Source organism: Cervus elaphus, chromosome 9 (genome assembly GCF_910594005.1).
Source record: "Cervus elaphus chromosome 9, mCerEla1.1, whole genome shotgun sequence".
Lineage (NCBI taxonomy): Eukaryota > Metazoa > Chordata > Mammalia > Artiodactyla > Cervidae > Cervus > Cervus elaphus.
The window spans coordinates 87,591,181-87,607,810 of record NC_057823.1 but is presented as its reverse complement, the minus strand read 5'-3'; positions in this window follow the sequence as shown (position 1 = coordinate 87,607,810).

The window sequence follows — 16,630 nt, the reverse complement described above, 5'->3', positions numbered from 1 at the left end:
TGGGTCACTGCAATTTTACCTATTTAGAGAGCATTTTGATGTCGTCGTCAGGAACAGCCCTTCCTGTGTCTGATTTGTGCCGATTAAGTAGCAGGCCACTTGGTTGCACTCCTCGCCACCGGGGAAACTGACAGGACACTAAATATCATTGCAATGCAGCAAAGCATGCAGATGCTCCGAGCACAGCCGAGCTGAAAACATGAATACACTGCATAAGCTTTTGACTGGATGGCAGAAGGGTGATGGGAAGCCGGGAATCAACAACAACCTGAAATCCTGCAGTCTGGGGATTTGCTCAATTTTAAGCCAAGTATTTCAGAAAGCAGAGCACTGATGTGATGACTTTTCCATGGAAGCAGAGAAGAATCAGCTGCTTAGAAAAGGCCACGTTAGTGTATCTGTGCCCAAACGCTTGTAAAAGCCAGACCACCCATGGGGAATGTGCTCTTGTCAAGGCTGGGGAGGAGTGACCTGTGCATCCAAGGGTTTCTGTTGCTGAGGCGATGGGATGGGAGGCTGGGAGAGACGGCTGCTTCTGGATTCGCAGGAGCCCTTCAGGGCGGAGGCACAGAAAGTCTGCGCCCCTCAGCGCGTTACAGTCAATCTGTTCATTGTGGCAAGTGTAGGTTCGTCGGACATTGTGACTTTAAGCATGGGCCCAAAATAGTTCAGCTTTCTTTTCCCTATTCTACAATACTTTCTGTTAAAAGAGCATCGATACATTGGAAAAATATTAAAAGCAAAATCAAGACAGCCTAGGGCACATTATGAAGACAGTTGACTCAAATCTTCATGGATTTAGAGCATTGAAGCGAGAGTCGGGGGGCTGGGAAAATCACTGAGAGTGAGGAGGCCTTGGTTTTGTTTTTCATCTGAAAATAGCTGTGGACAGATGGACATCAGTTTAGGAAAAACATCGAGTGGCCTCAAAATCGAATTTGTACTCGGTGAGTTTTGCACTGTAAGATACAACAAAAAATTACCAAATACTACAAAAAAATTCCTTCAAAGTTATATCTTCATAGTCAAGGCTATGGTTTTTCTGGTGGTCATGTACAGATGTGAGAGTTGGACTATAAAGAAAGCTGAGCACCGAAGAATTGCTACTTTTGAACTGTGGTGTTGGAGGAGACTCTTGAGAGTCCCTTGGACTGCAAGGAGATCCAACCAGTCCATCCTAAAGATCAGTCCTGAATATTCATTGGAAGGACTGATGCTGAAGTTGAAACTCCGGTACTTTGGCTACCTGATGCGAAGAATTCACTCATTGGAAAAGACTCTGATGCTGGGAAAGATAAGGCGGGAGGATAAGGGGACGATGGAGGATGAGATAGTTGGATTGTATCACCGACTCAATGGACATGAGTTGAGTAAACTCCGGTAGATGGTGATGGACAGGGAGGCCTGGTGTGCTATAGTCCATGGGGTCACAAAGAATTGGATACGACTGAGTGACTGAACTGAACCGAACTGAACCAAAAACTCCTTCAAAGTTATATCTAGACAGTGATCTTTATATGCTTACCACAGGATTCTGTAGGTAAGTGAATGGCCCTCTTGCCCATGGCAGCGCCCCTGCTGTTAGCTGGGCATAAAGGGTGGCCCTGGCCACATTGCAGTTTTATACCATGGATTTGGAAGCAGCTCTCAAGAGTAAGGGTGAAGTGGGCATCCTTCGCCCCAGTGAACCTTGATACTTGTCAGGGTTGGGCCCTGCTTCCTCTTCCCTAGGTTTCTCTCAGGTGAAGTAAGCAGTGTCTTCCCATCTTAATATTACTGTGTGGAGATGTCCGTTCTGGCCTTCTCAGTTGGGTATCCACATCTTAAAAGCAAACACATGGAGCAGGCGTGGTTTCACCCAAAGAAATGCAACGTTGGTGATGTCATTCTGGGCAGCCCAGTGAAGGGGATGTATCCTGACGAGGAACAAGTCCACTGCCTTTCAAATTATATCCTGCCAGCAAACTGCCTAGAAGTCTAACCACACTCCATCTTTCAACTGAGTGCCAAAGGTCTTACAACACATTCAGTGCATCCAAACTTTTTATCAGAACATTCACCTGAGTAAAAATCTATTGTTGCAGATGTAGAATTTTGCCGGTCTACACCTGCTGCCTTGTTATATTTTAAATTGAAGTTACTTGATAAAAGAAGATAACATTAAGTTAGAAACCGTTTGTAGCAAACATCCTGTGGTGCTCTTGATAAAGACAATGATAAGCAGTGTTATATCATTTTATTTTGACTAGAAGTCAATAGAAGTCAATGTTTAGAAAAGTATTAGAAGGTATTAGAGGTTTCTCTTGTGGCTCAGACGGTTAAGAATCCACCTGCAATGCGGGAGACCTGGGTTCGATCCCTGGGAAGACCTGGGAGATCCCCTGGAGAAGGGCATGGTAGCCCATTCCAGTATTCTTGCCTGGAGAATCCCCATGGACAGAGGAGTCTGGCAGATTATAGTCCATGGGGTTGCAAAGAGTCAGACATGACTAAGCGGCTAAGCACACACAGAGGATAAAACAATATTCTGAGGAATTGCTTAAAATAGTACAACATTTAAGCAATGTTACTCTTAAAAATATGATTATGGTGCGATTCAGAAAACAACCAGCCAACAATCTAAAACCTAAAAGAGAAGTCCCTTCTGTGATTTCAAATTCTGTATTATTATTATGTTAAAAAATCATGCTCCTGTTTTTCTTTTACCCATCTCCTCTGTTCTTTCTTGGTTTCTTATTTCACTATCCACTGTATGTTGAAATCGTCCAGACATTATTCTGGCAAAACAAGGATCCCATTACACTGTCTCTGCTCCCATGGAAGCACTCCCCTGGCTTTAGGGAGTGACGGGTTGGGCTGCAGGACACCATGGTTGGCTATGATGCCAACTGTCCCTCCGCATGGGGTATGCAGAGTGGTATTTATGACAATCGTTGCTTACAACTTCCTTACAAATAAATTCTGTTGTCTTTTAGTACCCCTTATAGTAGTTCTTTTGCCATTTTGTGAATGGTATGTCTTAAAATTCAAGTGAGGCAGCCTGCCTGGATTTTACATCGTGTGTAAAGATAAACAGCAAACCAGAACTGCATGGTCTTCATAAAGAAGATGTTCTGTTAGAGGAGAGTTCAGAGCACTGAGTGTGCATGTGAGTTGGGAAGGCCATTTCAAAGGAGCCCAGGATGGCTGGCAAGGAGAGATGGTTGTTTTCAGTCGTTCCTGAATAATTCAGTGTGCTTCCTCCTAGCCCTCATTTCTTTTCAAGCATTCGGTGGACATCGGAAAAACTTTCTGGAAAAGGCTTAAAGTTTCTTGACCATCAAAATAAAGGTTCTGTGATAATTATATTTTTTTCAAACCCCTAAAAGAAAAAAGTTGAAAAAGGAGGTTTGAAATTTTATTTCCCAAGACCTCACCTAACCCCTTTACACTGAAGTATTTAAAATGTACATAGAAAAAAGATCATGACAATTGGAGCAGCATTTTTGTTTCAAAAAAAAGAACACCCATCCTTGAATATAAACACAAATTTTATCATAATTTTTCATATGTTTTTGAGTTGTCACAATCAAAATGCCAGCTTTGGGGTAACTGATGGGTACCAAGATGTAACTAGTTTATACTGTTTCTAGTTTTTTTTTCATGCGAGGAGCATGAAACACCCACAAACACTTGCACAAGCTAGAGATCTGACCTCTGAGATGAAGGGTAGCTTTGGCTTCATCCTCTTACACTGAACAGCTAGGAAATGGTGTCTAGAGTGTGTGTGTGCACGCATAAGTGTACATTTATGTGACTTTCTGTTGAGATGCTTGTTAGTTAATATGTTTAAGTTTATGCATTTTTCTAATAGTTTACAGTACCATAATGTGTACTTACCTAATTTAAAATCCTTGGAAATCTGTTATTCCCCCAAGAATTGCAGATGTAAGTATAGCTTTATTTCAAGGTGGATTTACTTAAAATAATGGCAACATCACAGATTAAAAAAAAAGGAAAGCAAACAACAGTAATAACAAACAACAAAGACCACTTCCAAAATACATGCTCACACATAACACAAAAAGAAACCTTTACTACTTAGGTCCATGAGCTCTAGTCACAGATTGCAGGCAACTGAGATATCAGAGGCATCTTCTGCTCTGGTCATCTCCCTGCAGGGTCATCTGCTTGGCAGTAGGACAATGCTAGACACATGCTAATGGGGTTAATTGCAGCCACACGTGGGTTTTCTTTTTGGATGACAGGGCACTGCCTTAAAATTGAACTGCGCACTGTCGAGGGACTAATTCCCGGCTTCCTTTCAGCCCCATCCTCACCCCGTGACAGACTGCTACTACCTAGAAGCCCTTGGACACACTCGCCTGGGCTGGCTGGAAGTGTGGGAACGGGCGCAGCGCTGGGTCAGAGGGCATGGAGCCAGTGTCGCTACATGCATGTCTCTGCTTTTGTGCTGGCCCTGGCTTCGTCCTACTTTATGCAGATTCCACCTCTGGGAGATCCAGATTGTGCCATATGGGATTCCTGTGTATTACCAGCGAGGACACATGCCTGTGGGAACTATTCTAATGAAGGACCAACCCAGGCACCGCTGACTGAACGGTTGCTTTTCCCAGGAGAATTTTTGTAAGGGGGGCTTAGGGGTGACGTCTGGGGGCAAAGGCATTCTCAATGTCTGGGAAAAGAGTTGCGTGTCTGGTTCTTTTACAGAGTGTGCGTATGGAAATGGGAAGTTTTAGGAAAGAATTCTCTGAAGAAAAAAAATTTGCTTTGCTTTCTTTGTATTTCTTTCCCCTTCTTCCCTGCCCGCCCCCCACCTCCTTTCTGCCCTTTGTTCTTTCATTACCATTATTTTTGGTGCCATGGTCTTGTGTATTTGCCTTTATCACTTCTTTTTTTTTTTTTTTTTTCTTTTATCACTTCTGATGTTTGCTTTCCTTCCATCTAATTATGCTCAACTTTAAAATGTCATGCTTGGATTTTCTCTCCGATAGATTCTGTTGCTTATCTGTTACTTCAAGTCACATTTCCTTTGCTGATTCTGCATTCCTTTATCAGCCCTTATATATTTTGAAGCTGTATCTCTTCCTCCCTTCCTCCTATGCATTATAATTTTGAATATTTCTGTTCCTCAGCATCGATGCTGCTCTCTCTTCCTTTTTTCAAAGCCTCTGTCATATGGTTTCATTTACTTATTTTTGATAGACTCATTCACTTTATAGTAACTAAATATAAAAAAACCACAATATTCTTTTTGTCTTTCTTTGTTTTTGACTCAGTCTTCTTTCCATCCTTACCCTATTTTTAAAGCATTTCATCTTTTTATTCACCTTTCTAACCTTGGATGTAACAGTATTCTTGTTTTCTATTTCATGAACACATCCATCTCTAAATTCCAATTTCTATATACTTCCTTCTCTTTTTTAAAGTATATTTCTCTCCTCTTTCTAGTTTAAGTGAAGATTTTGTTGATTTCAGATTTTGTTTTGCTTTGTTTTAATAGTTGTTGTCCTCTGTATAATGTGACTACTTTTAAGAACTTGAGATGGAGTCTTGCATAGTTTAAGGAATGCATCACATGGAGTTAGATGGTCTACAGAGAGGGCTAACTCACAGTCTCTAGTCATAGGTTTACTGATGTCACTTACTTAATCGTTACTTACTGATTTATTAAGCATGTTTCAGTGTCTGGTCTGTGCCATCATAGCCCTAGGAAAACACCTATTCACTTGTGCCTGTGATTAGCCTGATCTCAGGGTTTTCCATTTGCAATAACCCTCTTCTAGAGTGGTTGATTCATTTTGGTGGGGCATTCAGGCCCCTTCTTCAACAAGAAGGACCATTATGCACCATGACTATTTTCTCGATGACGTTTCAAGTTGTCAGTAGAAAAAAAATCAATAGCTAAGACCTACAAGGCTTTCTCTGGATTATATTAGACAGCTTCAATTGAATCACTCAATGGCTGTTTCCAAAATAACTTTGGTCTTCATGGAGAAACTTCCCTGGGGTTAGTCTCAATTGTTTTTATAGCTAGAGATGAATTAATAAGTAGGGATTTTCATACCCACAGATGGTATGTTTTAACAGGTGCTGAGGAGTCTCTTGGCTTCCCCAAATACCTCTGCTGCTTATACCTCATACTTTACAGTTAGAAATTCATTCCTTCGGCTTAAGAAATAGTTTTGTGTTAAAATCTAAATATTCCTGGGAGGGAAATATATTCAGTCATTAGTGCTTTGTAAGATCTTTCCCCTTTCTAAAGGATACATTTTGGTAACTTTAGGGGAAAAAATTAGAAACTGTAGGGAATTTGGATACTAAAGGTACCAGAAATTTGAGTTTTGCTTATTATCAACTCTACTATGGAAGAAATTACTTTCCATAGCATAAAATCTTCATCATCTTTTATTGTCACAGTGTTTTAAGGTCCTGGCTTACATGTGCTGAATGAGAATAACTTTTAATAGGGCCCCCTTTCATTTTCAGAAATATCCTAATTTGACAATATATGTGGTCATCCTACTTTTAGATAGCTTGGTAGGACAGAGGAAACAAAGGAAAAAAATTTAAGAACAATGTCATATTTATTGCTTTTAAAATTCTTTTTGTCAGTTTTATTATTTATTTCAAGTTTTATTTTATTTATTGCCTTATTGACTGATTGTATATTATTTGCTGTTCTCCATTTCTTTTTTTTTTTTGGCTGTGCTGGATCTTTGTTGCTCTGCGTGGGCTTTCTCTAGCTACAGTGAGCTGGGGCTAAGTTTCATTGCTGTGCGTGGGCTTCTCATTGCAGTGGCTTCTCTTGTCGTGGAGCACAGGCTCTAGGCACACGAGCTTCAGTAGTTGCCAGAAAATGATCTCAGTAGTTGCGGTACTTGGGATTAGTTGCTCCACAACATGTGGAATCCTCCTGAACCAGGGATTGGACCCATGTCCCCTGAATTGGCAGACGAATACTTAACTACTGGACCAGTAAGGAAGCTCTCTCCATTTCTTATAGTTGGTCTCTTTGATAATACTCACGATTGTTATTTTTTGGTATAATTTATTCCACTTTGTTCACCATTTCCTATTCTGACCTAAGAACAGATATATTCCTCCAATTCTCTGATCTGATGTTCTGTGAAGAGCTGATGCATGGCCTTCTGATGTACATATTTATATATATTAGAGCCAACTTATTCTGGAAGTTCTCATTTTATAATATCAATAGCAGTTAATCAATAAGGGTTAACTTTTGCATCTGCCATTTATAGGTCGTATGACTTTGGATAAGTCATTTAAACTCCCTGAACCTCGATTTCCTTTTTAATAAAGTGGGGATACTACTACTCACCTCTCAAGGATATTGTAAGAATTAAATGCAATCATGTACATGAAGGGCCTGGCATAGAGAAGCTGAATGAAAATGTATGACTCCTTTTTCTTGCATGGTTTCAGTTGAGATAGGTTATTATTTTAAAGAGGTTGACCTCTAAAAAGTGATATTATTATACTTTATTAGTGCACTAATAGAGGCTCTACAGAGGACCACCTTCTTGGTACCAATTTACTTCTGGTTTTCTTTTTCCAGAATAAATTCCAACATTCCAGACATCTTGTTAGGATATTCAGGAAACATGGGAGTATTCTTTCAAGTGCCATCAGGAATTTAAGCTACCAAAAGTCAATTTCTGACCTGAAGCACGTATTCCCCAGATTTTCAGGGAAATGATCATAAGTGCAGACAGGCATCGTTACCATTATGCTTAAAAAAGAAAAGAAAGGAAGAAACAGACTTGAGTCCCAAACAAACTTCCTGGATTGCTGTGACTACTCCGTGAAGCTCTCATCGTCTCTTCAGGTTTGCAGTGCTCAGTGGGAGATTTTCAAACAAACAATATTCTCTTTGTTATCTCTCTCATTTCCCTGACTGCACATCACTCCAGTTATCTTCCATCAAGTATTTTTGGAGAGAAAGAAAACCAGAGGTTTTTCTGACTTATTTTTCTTCCTTAAGCCAATTAGCATTTAATATGGAGGATTTAAAATTTTTTATTTGGACTCAAACTCAAGTTAATATGACTATATGATTTAGGTTCAATTTAGATTTAAAAATGAGGGAGATAAAATAATTAATTCCCACTCTAGTTTGTTTCCTTTTATCATTTATTCAAATACATGGTTGAAGGCATTATTATATTAAGATTTTTTTTTCCCTTAAATTACCTTTAGGATAGCTTCATAGTAGAACTATGAGTTTGCAAGAATGCCATGATTCAACATAGGCTGGGTGAACAGGATTTGCTCAGAGTGGCTCCATTCTGTCCCTTGGCAGAAAAATAATTTTTAGTGTAGAAATGGGATTGATTCTTTCTCGTTTCAATTACATTGCTGCAATACCTATAAAGTTGGTCTGCATGCAACAGAACATTTCTTTAGCTGGTTTGGTGGTGATTATCAGGCTAGATCCTGTAGCTTCAATTTAGTTGAAAGCCAGAGTAAAGTAGTTTTTTTTTTATCCCAGGAGCTTGCATAAAGGGGAACAGAGGGCTAAGAGACTCCTTATATCCATCGGGCTGTACCAGTATCCTAAACTTGTACCCTAAAGGTGATATTTGTGTTCATCCTTTCAAAAGAGGATTCTAAGCCCTGATTTTCCATTGTCAGAGGTGATAAGCTACTATAGAGACTCAACTCTGAGAGCCACTAATCCCCATAAAAGGCCAGCAAATGAAGAAGAGAGGTAAAGGTCATTGACTAGAAGCTACACTGTTCTTTACTGATAGAAGGGATGTTGGCTAAAGAAAGTTCTTTTATTTTCAGAGCTAGATTACTAGGGAAGAAAGCATGAACTCGCCACTACAAAAAGTAGCCTTGCTTGAAACACAACTAAGCCAGTTAAAGAGATGGCTTCATTTTTTTGGAGGAGTTCCCAAAGAATCAAGCATGCTTTGTGTAAAGGAAATAACATCCTCACATACCCAAGTTTTCCATGGTCATTTTCTTTTTTCATTTTTTTCTTTTGTTGAGCAGCCATATGTGTGAGCACCTGCCATGTGTTTACTTGTAAGAGGTACTTCTCTCTTCAATAAGTACGAGAGCGTTACTCACTGATGGTGTGTTAGGTTATCTCTCGGTATATCTGCTTCTGCATTTTCCCATGTAGGAAGACTGAAATCATTTGACCATGGTGAAACCTTTAAAGCACTTCTACTCTGAAAAGAAATGAAACTCTTCTGCTGTTTCCATGTATTATTCCTTACTTCTAGTGTCTAATGCACATGAGAACGTTCCTGAATAGTGGCTTCTGTCAATCACCGACATGGAGGGGCCTAAGGAGCCGCTGAGATGTCACTATTCTAGAACTGCATTTCGAGAGAACAGCATCGAAACATGTATATTATCTAGGGTGAAACAGATCACCAGCCCAGGTTGGATGCATGAGACAAGTGCTCGGGCCTGGTGCACTGGGAAGACCCAGAGGGATCGGGTAGAGAGGGAGGTGAGAGGGGGGATCGGGATGGGGAACACATGTAAATCCATGGCTGATTCATGTCAATGTATGACAAAAACCACTACAATATTGTAAAGTAATTAGCCTCCAACTAATAAAAATAAATGAAAAAAAAAAAATAGAACTGCATCTCACAAAAAAAGTAACTTGTAGCACCCTCGTGTTTATTCTCTAAATTTCATTAGAGGATGAGGTAGATCATGGCAGGGTAGATTACAGATAAGAGATAACTTAAAACGTTTAATTAGCAAGGCCTTGACTAAGGGTTGAACACTCATTAGAGCTTTTGAAAATGCTCACATGTTGTTTTCATTATTAAAGACATTAGAGTAGAAACTCCTGCGGAGACCCAGTGGTCAAGACTTCACACTCCCAGTGCGGGGGGCTCAGGTTCATTCCTTGGTTGAGGAACTAAGATCCCACATGCTGTGTGGTGTGGCAGAAAAGGAAAAAATAATAAAAATAAAAAACATAAAAATATGTTAAAGCAATGGTCCCCAACCTTTTTGACACCAGGGACTGGTTTCATGGATGACAATTTTTCCACATACCAGGGTGCTTGTGGGGTGGATAGTTTCAGGATGATTTAAATACATTACATTTATTTTGTACTTTATTTCTATTATTATTACATCAGCTCCATCTCAGATCATCAGGCATTAGACCCTGGAGGTTGGGAACCCTTGCATGAGAGTATGATGGATGCCACTGACATATCCTATTATTGTAATGACAATATGGATTGCTGAATCCCTTCTAAAGAGTTAAAGTGTTAGTCACTCAGTCGTGTCCATATCTTTGCAACTCCATGGACTACAGCCCACCATGCTCCTCTGTCCAAGGGATTCTTCAGGCAAGAACACTGGAGTGAGTAGCCATTTCCTTCTCCAGGGGATCTTTCCAACCCAGGGATCGAACCTAGGTCTCCTGCATTGCAGGCAGATTCTTTACCATCTGATCCACCAGGGAAGCCTGAATCCCTTCTAGCCTAGTGCATTTCGCCTCACTGCAAATACTCTATATTTGGTTTTGATACTGATTCTTGATATACCAAATTCTGACCAGTAGGGCAAGAAGTTATTGGTGGATTGAAGTCACATTAATATCTTTAGATCTGGGATATAAGTAGGAGTCAAGTTGCATTTCAAGGATATTTGTTTTCCATTGTTGCATAACAAATGACCACAAACTTAGCATAAGACAACACCCACTTTTTGGCTCACTGGGCTTCCCTGATGGCTCAGACGGTAAAGAATCTGCCTGCAATGCAGGACAACTAGGATCGATCCCTGGGTCGGGAAGATCCCCTGGAGAAGAGAATGGTTACAGACTCCAGTATTCTTCCCTGGAGAATTCCATGGACAAGGAGCCTGGCAGTCTACAGTCCATGGGGTCACAGACAGTTGGACATGACTGAGAAGCTAATACTTCTGTGAAAAGTCTGGCACAGCAAGAATGCATTTTCTGCTCAGCGTCTCACAAGTCTGAAATCAAGGGGTTTGTGGAATTTGTTCTTCCAAGCTCACTGATGGTGGCAGAATTTAGTTCCTTGTGGTCACAAGATGGAATATTCCATTTCCTTGCTGGTTAAAAGCTGGGGCTGATTTCAGCTTCTGGGGTCACCCACATTTTTTGCCCTGTGGTTCTTTCTGTCTGTAAACTAGCAATGGAGAAACTTCCTCATGTCAAAGCCATCTCACTTTTTGAATCTCTCTCGCTTTTTTTTTTTTTTTTAATAGGAAAAGTCCTGTTTCTTTTTAAGGGCTCACTTGATTAGGCTGGGTCTACTCAGGATGATCAACAGATTCGGGACTTATTTATAATTGCAAAAGCCCTTCAGAGCAGTACCTAGCTAGGGTATTATTTGCTTGACTAACTGATGGAGAATGTGTGGACACTGGGGAGTGGAAATTTGGGGGGCCATGAGAGAATTTTCTCTACATCATAAAGAATATTGTTCATCCAAATCTGAGTTAGTGGGGTTAATTTAATTTTTGAATTATAGACATGCATGCATGCTCAGTTGCTACAGTCATGTCTGACTTTTTGCGACCCAATGGACCATAACTCTCCAGGCGTCTCTGTCCATGGGATTCTCCAGGCAATAGTGGAGTAGGTTGCCATGCCCTCCTCCAGGGGATCTTCCCCACCTAGGGACTGAACCCAGGTCTCCTGCATTACAGGCAGATTCTTTACTGCTGAGCCATCAGGGAAGCCCAAAAGATAGTCCAGTAATAGCAAAATAATTTAGCCTTTGCTTTGATGATTAATACCAAATAATTTAATAAATTACTTTATTTAAACATACAGCTAACCCAAAAGAATCATGTTAATTTTGTTCAACATTTTTACTGATACAGGTGTAAGACTAAATACAAATAAAGATATATATATACACACACACATACATATATATATAGAGAGAGAGATAGATACATATAGATATAGATATACAGATATATTCTTAGCATTCCTGTAGGGGCCAGACCTGAAATACTATATATATAAACTGAAACTAAAGGTGAGGTGGTCTGTTTAAATTAAGCAATATATATTATTCATTTAGAATTCACTGTATTTCAGGCACTGTCCTCAATGACTGAGATCAAAATGGGGTGCTATATCTCAAGTTAATTTCTAAGAGTAACTAAATTTTAATTAAAACATCAAAGGCATTTTTAGGATACTCCAATTTATATGCAAGGATAAGTAAGCAATATTTTTAAAAGTATTAATAAAAGAGAGGAATACTCCAAATGATACATAGTAATTTGGCAGGACTCTAACGATTAACAGAGTAGGTCAGCACAGGAATGTAGGCAGAGCAATGGAACATAATTAAAAATCCAGAAAAATAAAAAATTTACACATACACATAAGGTAAATATTTAAATTATTTTGGGGCAAGGAAAAATCTTAAGAATGATCCCTAACAGAAGCCAACCCAGAAAAAATTTACAGGTTTAGCTCAATAGGAAACAAAATCATCTGCAGGTCAGGAAGCATCTTAAATTTTAAAAAGGGTACATTATAAAATAAAAAAAAATTTTTCATATATATGTCAGGCAAGGGTTAATGCCGCTACTGCAGAATGAGCATTTGCAAATCAGTAAGTAAAACAGTCAAGAATAAGAAAAGCTAAAGAAACAAGTTCCTAGTGAAGAAATAAAAATGACTTTCCTCAAAAAAGAAAAGAATACTCAAAATAATAATAAAAAATTCTAAATTAAAACAAAGAGATGTTTTCACTTATAACTTGGCAAACTTTTTTTTAGGTCTGTGTATTAAGTGCTGAAGAGAATGTGGGGAAATGGGTACACATGCAGGCCTGGAAGCTAATAATTTGTGGAAAAATCCTTAAAGTATGAACATGTACTCTTTAACCCAGATTTCAATTTTTATTAATACATCTTTTAAAATAGTTAAGAATAAACACAAAGATTTAACCACAATATTTATTGCAGTATTATCTATAAAAATTAGATATAGCCATATAAATGTCCAAAAATAAATCATGATAATTTCATAAAATAGACTATTATATATAATTGTAAACTATTTTGTAAAAGAATATTTCATTCCCTGAGTGTTAATTATACACATAATTTTAAAATATCTTTTCCCTACTATATACAACTAACATCTCTCTCCTCTCTGTCTCTGTGTGTGTGTATATATATATATATATATATTTACATATATATATAAATTATTTGGTGGGATATATAGATGTAAAATTGTTTATAGACACATAAAATTGCTTATATGACAATTTTGTTAATATATAAGCAATTTTATACCTATAGTTCCCCTAAATTAACAATCTGTCTCATATCCTAAATGTTAAAAATTTATCTCTGTATTATGAGGTTTTGGGCTTCTTGTGTAGCTCAGTCGGTAAAGCATCTGCCTGCAACGTGGGAGAACTGGGTTCAATTCCTGGGTTGGGAAGATCTCCTGGAGAAGGAAATGTCAACCCACTCCAATATTCTTGCCTGGAAAATGCCATAGACAGAGGAGCCTGGCAGGCTACATTTCGTGGGATCGCAAGAGACAGACACATAATATCTCTGTATTATGAGGTTTTAGGTAATCTAAATTTTAGTTTAGCTGATTTTTATTATCTAAATTTCCCATGAAAAGGTGCTATTTTTAATGCTCTGTCCCCCCCTTATTACAGATATTTTTACTATTCAAAAGAAACTAAAGTGGAACATAGAGCTTGGGAGCACTTAAGAAGCAAGGTTGCCTGGGGACCCACCCTGGATCCAAAATCCAAATTTCTGAGGGTTGGGCTTGAGTATGTATTCAGTTTCCCAGGTGAGTGAAATGGCAATGAAGAAGGTTAAAACCACTGCTATAAACTATGCTATTTGACCTGTCTCCTGTTTTTTGAATAGTCTCTAACTCCTTCTTGTGGATTGAGGCTATTTAAAAATACACACCAGCCTCTCTGGGTATTACCAGAAGATTAGGATTGCCTACAATTTTCTAAGACTATGGAGTCCACTGTATAACTTTTAGAGCTTGATAAAGCATCTCTAACAGTTTTATCATATTTGTTTCTTTATAGTTTGCAACTCTTAAATCTCCAAGATAAACTCAATAAGAAATTTCTACCACCATTGCTACTGGGACCTTTCCAAACCCTCTAAGGCTGGTCTCTGTTTTCTATTCACTCTTAAATTTAACCCTGCAACCACTTTCTGCCTTTCTTGGCTATGCCCAATTTTTAATGGAGTCTTTGTTGGGGATTTTTACCTCTCAGATGATATGTTCCACAAAAATGCGTATAGCTTTCCTCTAATATTATAGAGCACAATTTTCAGAAAGATGATCATTTACTCTTAGAATGTTTATTTTTCCTTACAGTTATTAATATTCTTTTCTTTCTTGAGACTGGCAACTCTAGGCTTTCTTTATTACCACATTATTTCTGAATATGGCAAACAGGGAAGAATAAAAACTCTTGTTAAACAATGCAACTTTTTAAAGAGGGCACTGGTAGGACATTGGTTATTTTATTTATAATGAGTGTTAACCAGGCTGCCTGGGTTTTCTCATCTCTAACATCTCAAAAGTGAATCAGGGGATTCATTAATGTAAAAGGCACCAACCATGGTCCCATAGTCTTAGAAATAATGAACATGTAATAAATCCCAGTCCTCTCTAGTAAACTCTGAATGACACAGGCTAAAGGAACGTGGTCTTTCATTCCATCAGTTTCTGTCTCACCTTGATAGCAGTCATGTCTTCCAAAGCCAAAGCAGGTCAGAGTTGTAATTCAAAACGACTACAATTTTCAAACCGTGAAAAACAACTTTGAATTTACGGGCCAGAATTGAAATTTTGTTCCTTTTCCCAAGCATGGAACTCTCAAAAAAAAAGCCATATGGGAAACTACATACCTTGCCTTGAGAGGAATCCTTATTGTTGTTATTCAGTTGCTAAGCTATGTCTTATTCTTTACTACCCCACGGATGGCAGCATGTCAGGCTCCTCTGTCCTCCACTGTCTCACAGAGTTCACTCAAATTCATGTACATTGAGCTGGTGATGCTGTCTAACCATCTCATCATTTTGCCTTCAGTCTTTGCCAGCTTCAAGGTCTTTTCCAATGAGTTGGCTCTTCTCATCAGGTGGCCAAAGTATTGGAGCTTCAGCTTCAGTATCAATTCTTCCAATGAATATTCAGGATTGATTTCCTTTAGGATTGACTGGTTTGATCTCTTTGCTGTTCAAAGGACTCTCAAGAGTTTTTTCCAGCACCACAATTTGAAAGCATCAATACTTTGTCACTCAGCCTTCTTTATGGTCCAACTCTCACATCCATACATGACTACTGGAAAAACCATAGCTTGACTATATGTACCTTTGTCAGTAAAGTGATGTCTCTGCTTTTAGTACATTGTCTAGCTTTGTCATAGCTTTCCTTCCAAGAAGCAAGTGTCTTTTAATTTCATGGTTGTAGTCACTGTTGCAGTGATTTTGTAGCCCAAGAAAATAAAATCTATCACTGCTTCCGCTTTTTCCCCTTCTATTTGCCGTGAAGTTATGGGACCACATGCCATGACCTTGTTTTATGAATGTTGAGTTTTAAACCAGCTTTTTATCTCTCCTTTTTCACCTTCATCAAGAGGCTTTTTAGTTCCTCTTCACTTTCTGTCCTTAGAGTGGTGTCATTTGCATATCTGAGGCTGTTGATATTTCTCCCAGCAATCTTGGTTCCAACTTGTCATTCACCCAGCCCAGCATTTCACATGATGTGCTTTCCAGGTGAAGCTAGTGGTAAAGAACCCGCCTGCCAATGCAGGAGACTTAAGAGATGTGGGTTCAGTCCTTGGGTTGGGAAGATCTCCTGGAGTGGGCCATGGCAACCCGCTCCAGCAATCTTGTCTGGAGAATCCCATGGACAGAGGAGCCTGGTGGGCTATAGTCCACAGGGTTGCAAAGAGTTGGACATGACTGAAGCGACTCAGCACGCACACACTCTGTGCATAGGCCCCAGTGGCTCAGCAGTAAAGAACCCGCCTGCATCGCAGGAGACCTTTGTTTGATCCCTGGGTCAGGCAGATGCCCTGGAGGAGGAAATGGCAAGCCACTCCAGTATTCCTGTTGGGAAAATCCCAAGGACAGAGTAGCCTGGAAGGCTACAGTCCATGGAGTTGCAAAGAGTCGGGCTCGACTGAGCACACATGTAAGTTAAAAGAGCAAGGTGAAAATAATCCAATAGATTGCAAATTTTTTTTATGGGCCTCAAAACACCAAATCAAACCTTTTCATCTTTGAGGCTCATAATCTATAAATATTCAAGAATCACTGTTACCTCAACTAGCCTAAAGATGAGTTTGTCATACTGGTCTTCTATTGAATGGATAATGAAGACAGTTTTTCTCAACCAGTTAATTACTTGCTGGAGTTCTCTAATGCTTCAGATTTTGTCTGAAGAACTTAGTCTTCACTATGTTCTCAGCTTTTAGATATCTATAGCCCTCATATCTTTTGTCATTTAATGTTATCTCCTGGTGTCTTCTGAAAAATAGAGTGATAATCTCTGAGAAACTAAATGCTGTCTTCTGGATGGTAGAAACCTATACTTACAGGGTTATTTTAAAATTTCCTATCTGCT